This window comes from Octodon degus, unplaced genomic scaffold (assembly GCF_000260255.1).
Source record: "Octodon degus isolate 3935 unplaced genomic scaffold, OctDeg1.0 scaffold00163, whole genome shotgun sequence".
Taxonomy (NCBI): Eukaryota; Metazoa; Chordata; class Mammalia; order Rodentia; family Octodontidae; genus Octodon; species Octodon degus.
The window spans coordinates 4,049,732-4,067,472 of NW_004524739.1; positions in this window are offsets into that span (position 1 = coordinate 4,049,732).

A 17,741-nucleotide genomic window follows, 5' to 3' on the forward strand; every position below is an offset into this window, starting at 1 on the left:
AAAGAAAGAAAGAAAGAAAGAAAGAAAGAAAGAAAGAAAGAAAGAAAAAGAAAACAACCACAAACAGAGTGAAGAGACAACTTACAGAATGGAGAAAAAAATTTGCCACTGTTCCTAGGACAGAGGACTAACATTTGTGTTTTTAAAAACACAAGAGAGGGGCCGGGGAGTTAGCTCAGTAGAATAAGCACTTCCCTGGCAAGCACAAGGGCCTGAGTTCAATCCCTGGTTCAAAAAGAAGAAGAAAATTAGACTTTCTAAAATTAAAAAGCCAATCAAAAAAATGGGCAACTGAAATGCATAGACACTGCTCAGAATGAGTTCAGATGGCTAATGACTAAATGAAAAAAGGTTCAACATTGCTGGGCAGTAGAGGAGTGAAAATTACAATTAAATTGAAATACTATCTGACCCCAGAAAAGGGGGTTATTATCAAAAATCAAATTATAAGAAAAGGCTAGGGAGGATAAGAGAAAAAAGAAACTCTTCTGCATTGTTGGTAGAACTATAAACTACACAACCACTATGGAAATCAGCATGGCAATGCCTCAAAAAACAAAAATAGAAATTTCATTTGACCTAGTTAGCCTGCTTCTAGGTATTTTCCCAAAGGAGTCTAAGCCGTGATATGACCAGGATGTACGAATGCGCGTGTACAGCATCACGATTCGTAAGCGCCGGGTGGCGGAAGCAGCATCTATGTCTGTTAGCAAATGAGCAAAGAAAGACAGTGTGGTCTTCATAACACAGTGGAGTCCTGTACTGCCATAGAGAAAGGTAAACTGGAGGCCTCCATAAGTAAATAAATGGCGTAACTTGAGAAGCACTGTATAAATAAGGCAAGCACACGAGCTGAACCTGTGCGTGGCTTCTCTCGTATACAAAATGGAAGGTAGACAAAAAGGAAGTAGCGAGATATTCAATAACTCCAATTATCTGTTCAGTTGCTTCAAAAATATTTCAATATATATACTAATTTGTTTCATGTATACTACTAATTCTTTGGGTTTTTGTTTACTTTTGTTTTGTTTTTTTGTACCAGAGATCAAACTTAGTTCCTTGAAGAGAAAGTTTTGTGCCTTTGTCCTCTGTTCCTTCTTCTTCTTCTACCGGGGATTGAACTCAGGTCCTTGTGCTTGCCAGGGAAGCACTTATTCCACTAAGCCATCTCCCCGGCCCAAAATTATCTACAACAGTTCAGTATTATTTTCTTTCTTTTTTTTTTTTTTTTTTTTTTTTTGGCAGAACCAGGGACTGAATTCAGGCCCTTGTGCTTGCCAGGCAAGTGACTACTGAGCCATCTCTCCGGCCCTGTCTGTTTCTTCTCTGTAAGAGTTTTAACATGTCTATGGCTTGAACGCTGAGTAACATTTTGGTCATTTTGTTAAAATTACAACACAGGATGTGTTGTGGTCTGTGTCCAGTTGCCTCCACAAACCCCTGCAGTCCAACTGGGGCGGCTTCTAGACTTCGTGATTAACTCGTGACCCAATGCTGGCATCATGGCCGTGAGTGCTACACTCTCGCTGGGGCCGAGAGCCTGAAAGCAACATAAGGAGGGGGAGAGGCTGGCTGGCTGCCGCAGAGGCTGGGTTTGCTCTTTGCTGTTTCTCCCACACCTGCTGCCCTCTGCCATGTGCCACTCTGCCTTGGAGCCAGCCGAGTATGGGCTGCAACCTCCATTAACCGTGAGCTAAATAAAGCTTTCCTTCCTTCATTTGGGGTATCAGGTATTCTGTCCCAGCAATGAGTAAAAAGTAACTGAGACATGGTGCATTAACTATCACTATTCTCCAATTGTTTTGTTGCATAATTTTGATTTTTTATAGAATTAAGAAGTGTACTTTTCATATTTTTATTAATATCTACTTATATTACATTAAAATTAATATAGTATACATACACACACACACCACCCTGAAGAAGAGTGTGGCAAGTCCAGCCCACAGCCCTCTGCCTTCTCTCACCTGCATGGCCAGCTGGTACCCTCATGGGCCAGCATAGATGCTCCTGGCTTGGCATGGGCAAGCAGAGGCCCGAGGACAGAGGACATCCCCCTTGCAACAGTCTCACACTGGACACGGAAGGTACCTAGGTCCCTTGCATTTCTAGCACTGCCCCCCAAAGGCTGCAGGAGGACCTGCTTAGGTGACAGGATGGACAGGCATTCAGACCCTGTGTCCAAAGTTCACATTCTAGGAGAAATCAGAAGCTCAGTGCCCACTGGCAAGCAGGAGGGGCAGATGCTGTGACAGAGCCCTGGAAGAGAAGGAAGCAGGGAAGGCAAGAGTTTCTTGGGGTCCACTGGAAATAGAAAAAGCATCACAAAGGAGGGGACACGGGGAAAAACCCACAGGAGGGAGAAGCGGGTGGAACAGATGTGGGGAGAAGTTTCAGGCAGAGAGAAGGGCATGCTGAGCATGGGGCAGGAACCTCAGGACTCCAAAACCACAGGACTCCCAGCCTTAGGCTGGGCACCAGGTCTCTGTCATCCTGGACTGCACCTGAGCGAGGTCAGATCCTATGCATCAGAAACAGCAGAAGTGGCCCCACCCTGAGTCACAGCTGTGTCCTGCTGGCTACTACAGGAGAGTGGACAGAGCCAGGCAGGGCAGAGACGAGTCAGGCTGTCAGGGGGCCTATGGCTTGCATATGGCTGGACTGTGACCTTGAGGATTTGTATGCTGGGAGCTTGTTTCTCAGGTGGCCCTGTGAGAAATGATGATGTCATTTCTAACCATGGCTACGTGCTGGGCAGGGGCAAGTGCTGTTCTCACCGAGTGCATTCAGTCCCACAAGAGTGGCTGCGAGGGAAGGAGCAGGGCAAGCCCGCCCTCACTCTCTGTACCCTGTTTCATCATGCGACCTCTCCTTTCACACCTGCTGACCCCATGATACCACCAGCCATAGGGTGACACAGCCAAGGGGCCCTCACGGAGGCCAAGTGACATGTTCACTTTGAGCTTAGATTTTCAGTTTCCAAATCTTGAGTTAAATCCATCTCTTACTCATAGTACCAGCCTCAGGGATTCTATGACAATACCAGAAAACAGACTGAGACAGGAGGGAACTACAAGGGTCCAAGCAATACCACGATGGGAACCAGGGTGGGAGTCTGGAGAGGCTAAAATGATAGTGGAGCTGGATTCACACAAAGCTAAACCCAGGACTTGAGAATAATGTACTTCCTAAAGATTTGACATTGTTAGTTTGCTTATTTAATTATTTTTGCAGTGCTGGGGATAAAGGAGTTTTTATTTATTTATTTTTATTTTTTTGGCAGAACCGGGGATTGAACTCAGGCCCTTGCACTTGCCAGGGAAGCGCTTATTGCACTGCGCTATCTCCCCGGCCCCATAAAGGAGTTTTTAAAACGTTACACTGTTTCATTCTACATCTCCTGATAGTGGGCAATTCCAAACTTTGTCGTTTGGGGGATTTGTCTGGTGCTGCATCCGATGCTGATATAAAAGCCAGACTAGGCTGGGGAGATAGCTCTGGGGCATAAGCACCTGCCCGGTAAGCATGAGGTCTGGAGTTCAATCCCTGGTACTAGAAAAAAAAAAAAAATCCAAGCAGTAACACTCAGGTGGAATCAATCACAGGAGTACAATCGATTTATATGATTTTATGAGTAGAGAAAAAAAGAACAGATAAATACTAAAAAAAAAAAAAAATCACCATCCTCAGGAGGCCAGAAACTGGGTGATGTATGCACCACTTCGTATAAAGGAGTGCGTTTTCCAGATGCCCTGCCGTGAGGATGAATTATGTATGTTATGGAGAAATCTAGCTGTTATTAACAAGAATACCTGGGCCTGGGCCAGTCTGTCCCTGTCCCCAGCTGCGTTTCTCCCCTTGTCTCTGGCTCCTGGGACACCAAGCCTCTGTCCTGCCCAATTAGCTCTTTATTACAGATCGTTCTGTTCTCTAATCGTCTGCTGTGCATAATTTAGCAGGGCTGTGCAGTGCCTTGCTTCAAAATGTTAAATTTAGTGTCCCTGGCCTCAGTTTCTTCATCTCTGACTGCAGTGGTGACAGAGGGAGGGCATTAGAGGCCTCTGGATGTAGTGCTGCCACAGGGCTGGGAATAAGAAAGGCCAGCCGTGCTGAGTCCACGGTGAGCACGGTGTGAGGCACCTTCTGCGTGTTAGCTCACAGCCCTCGGCAGGAGGCACTGATGTCACCGGCCCTGCCCCCCTGTCTGCACAGGAAGAAACAAAAGACAAGATGAGGTGTCTGCCCGCAACCAGGACAATAGCACTAACAGTGACAAGGGCAGTTAGCACGCTCTGCAGGCTCACTGTGTGCCAGATGCCTGGAGCCCCTCAGCACTGCACAGTAGGGCTGTTGTCATACTCTCCAGATTGCGGAGGAGGGTCCCAGACACTGAGAGGCTGTGTTCCCTTCAGAAGCCCTCTGCCATGTGCACCCAGGGGGTGTCACTGAGTCTAGCACATCAGGTGTCAGGATCAAATCCTCACAATAGCCCAAAGTGATCGGAACCATGATGCACATTTTACAGGGGGTTGAGGGGGGAGCTGACCAAGATCAGAGAGGTGCAGCGCCTCCTCGAGTCACACACTGAGGAATGCCAGGAACTAGCCCTGAGTCCCCCACCAGTCCAGTCCGTTTACATTGCTCCAGTAGTGGGAGGCTTGAGGGTGACAGTGGACACGGACTGCAGAAACAGGCATCACCCACCCGAGAACTCAGGACCAACAGTATTGTGACAGCCCTGGACGACACGAGCGCTTCCCTGAGCTCCTCCAGCTGTGGTCACCTGTACCCGGTGTCCCTGCCCTCTGCTCTTGGTGAGCACAGAAGTAACCCTCCCAAGGTTGCTCAGTGAGAAGGGAGAAGAGCCAGGGCTGGGCACCAGGGTTGGGCACCAGGGCCAGCCAGAGCCTGTGCACGTGATCCAGCCTGGGGCATGGCCAATGGACAGCACTGCCCCTCTCCACCGGTTGAGACCAGTAATGGGGACCGAGCCAGTGAAGAGACTGATGGCCCTGACTCAACCTGGGTTCCAAGTCCAAGAGGAGTTAGGGCTCATCATAACTGTTCCAAGCACCCCTGTCACATTGTCGTGGCACCACCACGGCTGACAACATTATGTGACTGCTGTGAACTCTGGGAGGCAGATGTTGATCCCAGAATGGAGAGGCCGTGGCCAGTTTGAATAGGAAACAATCTGCTAACAGAAAGCTTGGAAGAGACTGACTGCGGGAGGCCTGGCTGCCTAGTGTGAGGGGATTTCACAGAGCCAGAGGCTATACTGACAGAATGTGAGCATGGCGGGCAATACAACCGTGTGAAGAAGGCAGCAGCAGTGGGGCTCCTTCCTCTGCAGAGGTGGGTCACTGTGCTCTGCACTTCCTGGCATCACAGCTCACCGCTTGCTATCATCTCCCCACCACAGCCAGCATCCAGGATGAAGAGAACCTGGCCCACAACAGGCTGTGGGTGATCGGCTGGACAAATGGGCCTCAGTTGGCCTATCTGTAAAGTGGGTAGCTATGTTAAATGAGTCTACCTAGAGTCCCACCAGGGTACACCCTCTCCTCCCAGCCCCCCACCCTTGCCATCTCTCTGGGAGGGCCCTGCCAACAGGGCAGGTAAACAATGGGCACAGACATGAATGGGGGCAGTGGCAGTGATGGCCAAGACCTCCCACGTAGGCTGGTGCAGGTTCTGGCCACACTTGGTGGCCAAGCTCACATCTTGGTGCCTGTGAGGAGCATCTCGGGAGGTTTTTGAACTGCAACATCCAGCAGGTGTGTAATTGCAGCAAGTGGGGTTTGCAGGCTTTGGTAAGTACGTGATATGGAATTTATTATCCCCACTAGCACATGCTTATTTCTGTTAAGTGTGAAGAATCTACATTATTTCCCCAAAGAACGGGAGTTGCCAAGAATCGGTGGCGTTGTTGATTACACATTGTATGCCTAATTCATCATCCTGGAGAAAGCATGGCCAGAGCAGAGAAAGAAAACCGCACCACAGAAAATAAGACGGGTTCTGGGGCACTGGAAGGCCAAGTGACAGCTGCCAGAGCAGGAAAAGGGCACCCAGATGTCACCCAGAGCCAGCTCCACCCAGGGCCCTGCAGTGGGTCAGAGCCCGGAGGCTGGAGTCTGATTTCCCTGCAGCCCTCCACCTCCTGGACCTGGGGCTGCTCTCTTCTCGGCTTCTCAGCTGTGCGGTGGGGATGAGAACAGCTCCTCCCCAGGAGGGCAAGGCCTAGGGAGCGTGAGCAGTGAGGGCCCAGTGCAGGCAGGAAGCGCGCATGCGCCCTCTCAGGACCCTGCCTGCACAGCCAGGACAGGGACAGGGTAGGCACCGGGGACCATTTCACAGATGGCGCGAGTGCTGCTGAGGGGGACACCGCTAGCTCCCCATGCTCCAGGCACCTGCACAGGACCTGCTGTCACCTCCACAGCCTCCCTGCATGGCAGCTGCTGTTATAGTCCCTATCCTAAAGGAGTGGTCAGTCTCCAGATACATCAAGGACTTCTTCCTATTACAAGGCCCTTGTGCAGCACAGACTAGGAGCAAGATTCTGTCCCTAGAGTCCCACTGTAGCCAGCAGCTGGAACACTCACTAGTGACCAGAATGTGGTGGATATGTGCGGCTGCCTCTCCTTCCACTACACACAGAATCTGGGCTTGCTGCATCCCAGCATGAGGCTGAGAGCAAAGGAGCCCTTGCTCTGGGGTGGAGTCAAGTCTGGCACCCGTCTCCTTCAGATTATTTAAGCAGGGCCTGTGACCCAGACTAACCCACTGGGCTGTGAGAGGAATTCTGCTGATGGAGTGAGCCGGTCTGAGAAATGCTTTCTGCTTCACCACACTGCTTTCCTTTCAACTTGAATGCTGTAGTGTGAGACCTGATGGTTGGAGCTGCCGCAGTCATCTTGTAACTGGAAGGCACAAGCTAAGAACAGAAAGCCAACATGGACCAGTATAATAAGGAGAAAGCAAAAAGCCCGGGTCTCTGTTAGCACAATGTAGCAACTGATCAAGCTCAAAGCAAGCACCTCCAGGTGTTTGATTATTTGAAAGTTACATTCTGATCCCTTGAGCTACAAGTGTTTGGTTAGCTGGGGCACGCTGTCCTTCACGTCCAGAGTGACAGAAATGTCTACTCTGAGCCAAGCACAAATCCATGACATTGAAGCCACCTGTCTACAGCCTGGACCCTAGAATCCAGCAGGTTAGTGCCACATCTTATAAATCTTTGTAGGTCCCGAGAATCACAAGTCATCGCTCGTAGTTGATCCCAGTTACCATGGCATTAAGGGAGAGAAAATGATAAGCTGCTGAATAAATAATCTGAACATGAAAGTCCTTTGTACACTGTAAAGTGCTGGGCTCAGATGCACAACTGAGGTTTGTCTGAGAGACAGATTTGAGGGTTGGAAGAGGTACAGAGCAGAGAAAAACGTTACAGCCACTGTTGAGCCTCCTATGCATAGATCGAGGGTCACACACTCAGCCCCGGCTACATCTCCTTTGTCCTTGGGCACCAACCCTGGCATCTCCTCTTTCCCTCTGCAGATACTGACGTGCAAGGCTGTGTTTACTGTCATTTCCCCTGAAAAACTGTCGAGTAACCAAATGGTTATCACAATGAGAGCTACAATCTCCGCTGAGTTTTGTAAGCAGCAGAGAGCAGCCCCAGGCCTGGGTAGCAGGGGGGTGAGAAGAGAGTGTTCAGAGCAAACGGCTTCCAAATGTCAGCTCTGGGTTTCACAGGGAGCTGGGATTAAAGATTGCTGCAAATGAATTTTGCCACTGGAGTAGGAGATCTGTCTCCCCCCCGAGTGCTTTCGTGTGACAGCTGGCTTCAGCAAGTTTGACAGAACTCATTTTTCCATCAGACAAGTGAGATCAGGGTTTTTAAACAAAACACATTCCACTATGAGGACTCCGTTCACTGCCTAACTTAATAGAGGTGAGATTCTGGCAAGACTAGAAGAGGGTCATGTTCAGCCTGGGAAACTTCCTGTGTTCGGGGAATTATTAGGCAGCAGAGTCCCAGCCTGGCTGCCCTAGGGAAGGCAGCCATGCTCACAGGCACAGGCCTGGGGCTCCAGGACTCCAGGATGGGGCCCTTCCCTGGACATCCTGCTATTCCTTAGGACCCAGATTTCCTGTGTCTTCTCATGTCCTTCCCACAACACTCAAGTGCTTCTTAGGTGCTGGGACTCTGACCCTGAGGACCCTCTTCAATGGAGAGAGCAGGTGTCAGGAGAGAGGCCCCATGGAGGAGCTGCAGGCTTCCTGATCCCACTGGGAAAAGCACACCAGAGCCAGCGTGCACAGCTGCTCACAGGAGGCTGCAGGTGTATGTGCAAAGAGTAGACCTTCAGCAGACAGCTGTCCATAGGATGCTCATCATGTGAAAGGAGAGCAGGGACTGTGGAGACGACCCAGGTGGCACATTCATGGTGTACAGTGTCATCCATGAACAGCTGCACTGAGTTGGTACACATGCTGCCTGTAAGCCAGACAGCCAGGTTCAAGTCCAGATTCTGTGACTGGCTCGGTGCCATTAGGCAGGGGTCCTCCCCTCCCTGTGCCTCAGCGTCCCCATCTGTGCCCTGGGAGGAGGAACCTGAATGAGAAAGATGATGACTGTGATGGTGACAGTGAGGAGGAGGAAGAGGAGGAGAAGGGGGAAGAGGAGGAGTGGGGGGCAGAAGAGGAGGAGTGGGAGACAGAAGAGAAGAGGAGAAGGAGAGAAGGATGAGGAAGAGGAGGAGGAGGAGAAGGAGGAGGAGGAATAAGAGGAGGAGGAGGAGGAGGAGGAGGAGAAAGCCACAATGAATATATGATGGAAACCAAGGTGACAAGGACCGTGATGGCAATGAGGCCAGTGATGGTGATGACAGTAGTCATGGTCCTCATTCCACCCTGGAAATGCCAGTCATGACCACATTGACAGTATGACAGTGGCTGCACTGGCCAGGTGCCTCAGTGCCCACCACTGTCAGCGTGAAGAGATATCATTTGCTCTGCGCACTTCTGTCCCTGATGTCTCCTCCAGTCCTGATCTCCGGGCCCCTTGTACCACTACCTGAACCCGCAGCATGAGTGGCCTGTGCTCCTAGGCACTGATGCCGGCACCATGGGACCCCCCAGCCCAGGCCTGCAGTCAGCTCATGCCTGTCTCCAGGAAAGCAGGCGCCAGGCCAGTTTTCTCCTAGTGGGCAGCCCAGGCTCGGCTCTCACTCTGTAGCTTTCACTGTCCATCAGGGGTGGAGTGAGGATATGGGCCACCTTTAGGAGCTTTCGAGGGGGTACACAGGACAGCTGGTGTTCCTGGCGGGGTAAAATAGGACTTCAAGCAGTAAGCAGTCCCTCCCTCCCTGACCTGGGGCAGGACCTGGGATCTGCTTCAGGGGCCTCTGGGTTCTCCTCAGTGTCGGCTCCCAAACACCAGCAGAGCTTCCTTATCTGCAGAAAAGATGGGAATGACACACAGCAGCCTCCTCTCTAGTGCTGTCCCATTCTAGTGTCACTACAGGTGGCTCCTGCCCTCAGCCAGGGATGTGCCTGTTTCAACATGTTTGTGCTCACGTGCATGTGCCTACTTGGGCCTGCAAACAGGGCCTCCTGATGTAATCTTTATGAGACTGCTCCAAAGCCCAGTGATACTGGGACAGAAAGAAAAGACAAAGCTTTCATCTGACAGCCAGGCCCAGCATGTATCCTGGCTCCCATTCACACTGCTTGAGTTTGGCAGAAGGAAGCTCTTCAAAAAAATAAAAAACCTTGTGATTGCCCGGGTAGTCACACCTCATACACTATTGATGGAAGTGTTAATTTGTGCAATGTAAATATTTAAGTTATAGCCCACCATTTGGGACCCTGTTTTAGCATTCCTTCAGTTTTCAATTTTCTCACAGTCATACAGTGGAGAAAAGTCCGGGACTGTTCTGGGCTCTCAGGGACTGGCTTTGACAGATACCGCATAGGTGAGAGACATCCCACAATAGCCGCGCTGGGCTGGCTGGTGTGGCCAACTGGTGATCCTGTAGACATAGGCATGAGAGGTGTGGTCCCTTTACCGTCTGCCTCCTGGAAGACCAGAGAAAGGAAGAGAGGATGGGAAGGAGGGAGAAAACTCTGATGGAGCTTTTGGTCCCTCCCCTCCTGTACTGATCAGCTCTCCCATTGCAGGAATGAAATATCCACTCTTTGCAACTTTTAAAGGGAGAAGTTAATTTGGCTCACAGTCTTCAGGGCAGACATGGCATAGCAGAGGGCATAGCAGAAGAGAACTGCAAAATGGTGAGGGGGCAAAGAGAGGACAGAGGACTAAGGGAAAAGGATGCAGCCTTCCAAATCACACATAACCAGCCCATAACCAGTCCCTTCCAGCCAGGATTCACCTCTGAACAGAAGGCTTTTGGTGGAGTTTTCAGATCTACACTGTAACATTCCACACCTGGTCCTCAAAAGGCTCGTTCACAATACATTCAGTCCATCCTGAGAGTCTCCAAATTGCTCAGTAGCTCTAATGTTACTGAAAAGTCCACGTTCTCAAGGCAAACTCTTAGCTACAAGATCCTACAAATTGCTTTTTAAATTAAATACTTCCCACATACAATAGAACATGGTAAGCATTTTCATGCCCAAAAGGAAGAATAAGAGATAGAAATTGACCAAAACCCAACAGAATGCACATTAAATTCTGTATCTGTATTTCCACCACTCAAGTCATGGGCAAGGAGATATGATCTCCAAAGGGCCTGGGCAGCTACACACACACACACACGCACACACACACTCATACACACACATACTCTCTCTCTCTCTCTCTCTCTCACATACACACACACACACACACACACACGCATGCATGCATGCATGCACGTACACACGCACTCATGCACAATGGCCTTCCTAGCTCAGTCTGCACTCTCGCTTTTGGTCTGGCTCCACTGACTACCTACAGTTTTCCTCAGTAGACAGTCCACATTTAGTCCATCTCCAATGTGGTCTCCATTGCACCTTCCACTTCACTCTCCTGGCCTCACACACTTACCTCTCATGGGTTCCTAGTAGAGACTATGGCCCTTTTACAAATTTTTTCTCCTAGCTTCCAGAACTCCTTCGAAATTCTCAGTGGAAACCTCTATGGTCTCACGACTCTTCCCTTTTACATGTCTGTAAAACTAGCACCATCAAGCTCAGCCACCAACTTGGGCAGTAGCCAGACCCCCTTGCACCATGGCTGCAGTACCCTCTAAGAATCTGGATGGCTGAACGTCAGGGAAGGCTGAACACTTCCACAGGCAGCCCTGAGTGAGAAAGTGTCTCAAGGACTCTTCTCAAATGAAATATTTTTATTATTGCATACTTGGGGCTAAATGTAAGGGATCTTGGTGACATCCTAGATGCCTTCAAAACATCTTTCTTCTCTCCATACCAAGTGTTTGGTTTCTTTTTAATGCTAGTCTTTTCAGCAGCCACACTCTTCTCTGTAATTACAAAGTAACTTTGCAGGTATCTTTTCTAATCATTCAGTTTTGCTATTTGCTGCCGATTCTCACTGTAGATCTCACTAAAAGCAGCCAGCAGTACCCATACCACATCCTTAATGTTGGGTTGCCTTGAAATTTCCTCTGACAGATTAGTCTGATGCCCTTAATGGTATGCTCCTCTAGTCTTAGGATATGGGCAAAATGTAGACAAATTTTCTTCCAAAGCATAACACTAGTGGGCTCTCGTCTAACTGCAAATGGAGTCCTTGCAACCAATAAGATCTCTTGAGCCCGGTCTTTACTGTCTATAGTCCTACAACCGTTGACAGTATTGTGCATCAAGCAATGCTCACAGAACTGTATGGTTTCTTTAGCTGGCATCTCAAACCTTTCCAAAGTCCACCAACAAGCCAGGTCCAGAGGCTTCTGAACCACATGATCAGGTGCAGTCACAGCAACAACCCCACTCGTGGTACCAGTTTTCTATTAGTCATTTTCCCATTTCTGGGGAAAAAAATGCCTAATATCTACAACTTGCAGGAAGTGTTTATGTTGACTCACATCTCAGAGGATTTGGTCCATGTTCCACTGGCTCCAAGGAAGAAACAACATGGCAGAGGAAAAATATTGGCTCCATTAACGAGGCATAAAATAGAATGGAGGATCTGGGAACAAGAACACTTTTCCAGGTCATGATCTGGACCTGCCCCTAACTGACCGGGCTCCAATCTTTGAATAGGAGACTTTTAGTGATATTTTAGCTGTAAACCGTAACACCTCCCCAGTGGCAGAATCACAGTAGATGTGACATAGGTATAGTGACCTGTGTCTGCTCAGCCCAGGTCAGGTCTGTATGTTGAGCTCCTAGAGGTCACTCGGCTATGGGTAAGCTGATCTCCAGTGAACCTACTGACCAGAAATCCCCCAAGTGTGTGTGACAAGGAGACAGTGATGAGGATGAGGTAGTATGCTGTGAAGGGACAGAGAAACAAAATAAAACATATGATAATGGCCACTTCTTGCTAAGCACTACCAGTTGCCACAATGTGATAAACACTCTCCCTAAACAATCTCAGATGATCTTCTTACCTGTGAAGTTCAACTTGTCCAAAGTCACCTAACAGAGACAAGGTAGATCTTGGAAAGCAACCAAGGTCCAAATCACTCTAGAGTCAACATAACTACTGTGTGATGCATTAAACAATAAGAAAACTCAAGACAGCCTCATCTCTACCATCTACAAAAATCATAGAATCTCAGGCCAAGGAAGCCAAAAGAGGACACTGGAGAGTCCTGTGTTGTTCATTCTTGGGCTGCTGCTGAGTGCTTGAGATGTAGCTACTCTGAATGGAACAGTCCTTGGGTATAGGAGACATGGCAAGTTTTAAGATTTAATATGTAAAAATAACTCCTTAAAATTCACATTTAATATAGTAGTCTCCTCCTTGTCCGAGATTTTAAGTTCCATGGTTTCAGTTACCTACCTTCAACTGCAGTCCAAAAATATTAAGTAGAAAATTCTCATTACAATTGAAAACATAAGTTTTAAATTATCCCTGTTCTAAGCAGTGAAATCTCAAGCAGTAGTATTCTGTCCCCCTCCCCTGCATGGCGTAAATCATTCCTTTGTCCAGTGTACCAATGCTGTGCATGCCACCTACCACTAGTGGCCCTCATGGTTACAAAATCTACTGTCCTACATGTTCCTGGCCTCAAGTCCCCCTTACTTTACTCAATAATGGCCCCACCATGCAAGAGTGGTGATGCCTATTATTTGGAAATGCCAAGGAAAGCTATAAAGTGCTTCCTTTGAGTGAAAAACTAGAAGTTCTCAATTTAAAGAAAGGAAAAAGGTCGTAGACTGAGATTGCTAAGATCTACAGTGGGGAGAATAAGCTAGCCCTACCCAAATGCATTTCCCTGGCATATTTCACGCTGGTTGTTCAGAGGAGTCACAGAGTCTACAGACAGGCGTACCTCTGCAAAGCTGTCCTTTAGTGTGACAAAATCTCTATCTTACCTAGATTAGGGCACCGAGCAGAGGAGGCCAGCACAGGCTTTCTATGTGATATCTGCTCCCATTCTGCCTAGGAAATATCTTTCTATGAGAAGATAAGATTGGGGGCCTGACACCTTGCTCAGGCAGAGATGACACAGGTGACTGTCACTGGAGGATTCTGTACCACAACACAGCCCTCACTCACGGTACGCCTTCTTCCTTCCCCCCAGAGCCCAGGTCCCATCCCTCTGTGAGCTAACCACCAGAGTCCACCACTTTGTCCCCCTGTGAATCTCTTTCCCTGCATACAACACCTGTATGATAGGGCACCTAATAACATCTTATGTTCTTTCCCTTGTTATCTGCCCAGTGGTGGTTTATCTCAGAGATGGAAATGATCGAAACATCAGAAGGAAAAGAGCACATCCGAAACATCCCCACAATGATAGGAATGAATCTTTCATCCATGAAACTGTGGAAAAGGAGAAGGAAATTTGTGCCACTTTGGCTGTTACTCCTCACCCTGTGTAAGTGACAGTCACTGTGCAGGAAAGTGCTTAGTCACTAGACACTCTTTCTCCCAGAAGGGGCTTGGTGTCACAGTGTCACAGGAAAGAGGGCACAGGGCAGTGGATGGGGGGGGGGGACACATCCATATAAGCTCTATGATGAGACTGTTCTAGTTATTCTATTTTCTTCTTAGTTATTATTAATCTTGCTGTGTCTAATTTATAAGTTAAACTATTGCAACACAGCCTCCTCTAAAATTCTGCTTTGTTCCCCTGGAGGACCTATCCTTATCTTAACTGACTGTTTTACCCATGTAACATATCTTCTCTTTTAATTTTTCTTTGCTAGCTTATCTCAAATCCTAGGAAAGGTGAGGACTTAGGGCAATCATCACATGCTAGGGACCCAAGCTGCACCCAAGCACACACATGCATGCACACCTGCACGGATGCACACCACCAGACCACGGAGAAAGTCTGGCATCCATAGGATCTGGGGCTCTCTGCACTTCCAGGACCCACTGGGGACCTTGGAATGTATTCCACATGAATAAAGGGAAATATATTGATTATAGGTTGGAATTACACATTGGGTTAAAGAAAAGACACTTTAAAATAAACTTACCTTTTCCCTTAACTTTTTAAATATGACTACTATAACTGAGGAGTTAAAATGGAATTTTTTAATGAAGAGATTTTGCGTTCTTTTAAAGAGAAGCTATTTCTCCAGCTTCTGCATGCTGAGAGCAGAAATCACTGCCCCCAGTCATGATGCTAAGAAGGAGTCAACATTCCCCAGGCCCCTCTGGGGGGCCAAAGCCTGATTAAATCTACAAATTCATATTTCTTATTTGTTTGTTTGTTTTCTTCCCCTTCTTGACATCAGCGTGCTTCTGTAGGCTCCACACTGCCCTGGTCGGGCTGCTCCCTGTCAGTGCCGACAGCCCATGCACAGCACTTGGATGAGAACAAGGAGACCCAGGAGGCCACAGCTCCCAGGGGGACCCAGCACTGCAGTGGGCTGGCTGGGGCCCGTGAGAAAGACAGGGACCTCGGGGTGGGCTGGATCCAGCTCCCTGTCCTAGTAGCAGCCAGTTACAGACTCTGAGGTGCTGAGCTGCCCTTGGCTGAGCCTTGGCATTCTTACCTGTACACTGGGGCTAAGGACAGCTCCCGCTGGAAGAATGGAGTAAAATGGGAGCTGTGTAGAAAGTGCCACTTCTCCCACCAGGGAGACCTAGGAGTGTAAGACTCCACTCACATCTGGGCCCCTTCACTGTCCCCCATCCCCCACCCAAGTCACTTCCTTTTTCTTCTAGCAAGGGGGCACACAGATGGCAATAGGAACCCCCTATCCCTCTGGTCATGTTCTGCTCTCTAAGGACATCCTTTCCCATTGAACCCTCTCCTCAACACAAATGATGTGTTTTGCTGTGTAGTTCGGGCTGCCCTTGAACTATGCATAGCCCAGCCTAACCCTCCTGCCTCAGCCTCCAGAGAGCCAGGTGATGCACCACCACTCACCACAAGAGATCTTTCAATTACAGAATCTCAGCTCAACAAAGCCAAGAATTATTTTACAAACTAGAAAACTGAGACTCAGAGAAGTAACATGTAAGCCACATCCCTAGGAAGAGACAACACCGGGGTCTGGAACCCAGGTTTGCATAACTCTAGGCAAGTGTGTCCTTACCTCCCGTGCCAGTATGGCCGAGGCTGACCTTCTTTTCTAAGCAGGGGCTGCTGGGACCTGGCCTATCTACCACGGGTAGCCCTGCTCTGAACTGGCACCGGCCCCTTCCTCAGTAAACACAGCTTCACCATCACCCCAGCTTAGAGTGGCACCACTTGGGGGACACGGCCCTGCCAGTGTTCCCACTGCTGCATCTCAGGCCCTTTGAGGGGCTAACTCGTGAGCCCAGCACTTAGATTCGTATTAGCTACACCAAGATCAATTTGTATGCTTCCCCTGATTAAGATTTTCCACTTGAAACTCCCTCCCCTGGGAGCATATGTGTGCTCTCCTGTCCTCAGGCAGTCGGTGGCCACATCAAGCCAGTGTCATCATCTGACAAATGGGCACTGTTTCCACCCTACCTGGTAGTGCGGACCTGGGGACTGGGCTAATGCTGTTCAGAGCTGGGACGGTGCTGCACACAGCAGATATCAGCCTGCCTCAGTGATACTGTGTGTCTCGGCTGCACTCTCTCCCCTCCTCCCCAGTCCAAGACCCTTGCCCTGATCTCAGGGTCCCTGTCTCACTCCTAGACACTTGTTCCCCAGGTCCCCCGGGCACCAGCTCACAGAGGCTTTAAGATAAGATCTCAGGGAGAGTCATCATCTTCTGAATGGGCAACTTTGTTGTCACCACCTTTAGGGACACAGGACCTGAAAGTTCTAGGTTGACATCTTCTCATCATGGTGCATTGGGAATGAGAAGGCTGCAGTCCCCACTGCCAGCAGGTGACAGATGGTGGCTGTGCTGGGAAGTTAAATGGCAGTGTCCAGGAGTGGCTGCTTGTCCTGAACTCCAGCTGCAGGCTGCACCTCAGGCACCGCTCATGTGCAGCGCCTTTGCAGGGAGACCCTCCTCTACCATCAGTGGAATGCACAAGGCAGGAAGGTGTGTCGCCATAGCCAGTTCTGTCCCTGCATGCACACATCTAGTACCAGACAAAGGCCACCCTGGCCCAAACCCGCCATCCAAGTAAACAATCAACCAAAGAGACAAGTAACTGTCATCTTGGAGGTTGAGGAAGGTTCCTGGGAGGAGGTGCTCATTTCAGCGAGGTGTCTTGGGACAGCAGGATGAAAAGCCTCGTAAGCGGAGCTGGCAGGCACAACAGAGCAAAGGGCCTGCAGAGAGCAGAGAGTGGGCTTCAGCACAGGCAGGACCACCCTGAGTTTGGCTTCATGAATTAGATGGAGACCGTGGGCTGGGCATCATGGGGTTCAGGAACTCAAAACCATCCCCAAATGCCTGGGTTGCAATCAGGTTGTAATATGGAGCTCTGTCTATCCGTAGGCCTGTCTGTCAGCTTCCTCTGGAAGCTTATTTAGCTTACTCCTAAGAATTACTCTTGAATGCACAGATTTTCCAGCATCCCCCAAGAAATCCCAGACCCAGGAATCTGCGCTAGTGCAGGTCCAGACTGTGCAGAGGCCAGGGCAGCTCCTGGCCCAAGGGCCAGATGCCCAGCAGGGCTAGCAGAGAGAGGACAATGAGTCAGGACTCCGGAGGCCTTGGCTCTGGCACAGGTCCCAGACTCATGGTCAGGAATGGAGCAGAGACCCAAGGAGGTCCTGACCTTTGGTGTAAGACCGGGTGTCCTAGGACAGCACCAGAGGATGGGCTCGAGCATTTGCAGGACAAAGGCTGCAGGAGATGTGCTGAGGATCACTTCAGATCAATACGGAGGTAGTTTCTAGAAATAATAATCCAGTCTCCCTTCCTTCCTTCCTTCCTTCCTTTCTTCCTTCCTTCCTTCCTTCCTTCCTTCCTTCCTTCCTTCCTTCCTTCCTTCCTTCATTCCATTCACTCATTCAATCTACCAACACATACTAAGGGGCAAAAACATGTTGGGCTCTGTGTAGGACATGTTAAGGAAGGTCTAGTGTCCAGGATGAGGGAGGGGATGGCCTCGCCTTAACTGCTGCTGCTAGAAATTGTACTGAGTTAAGGTCCTAGGAGCCTGCTGGAGTAGACCTAGAGAGATGGACTGTGGGGTCAGGGGACAG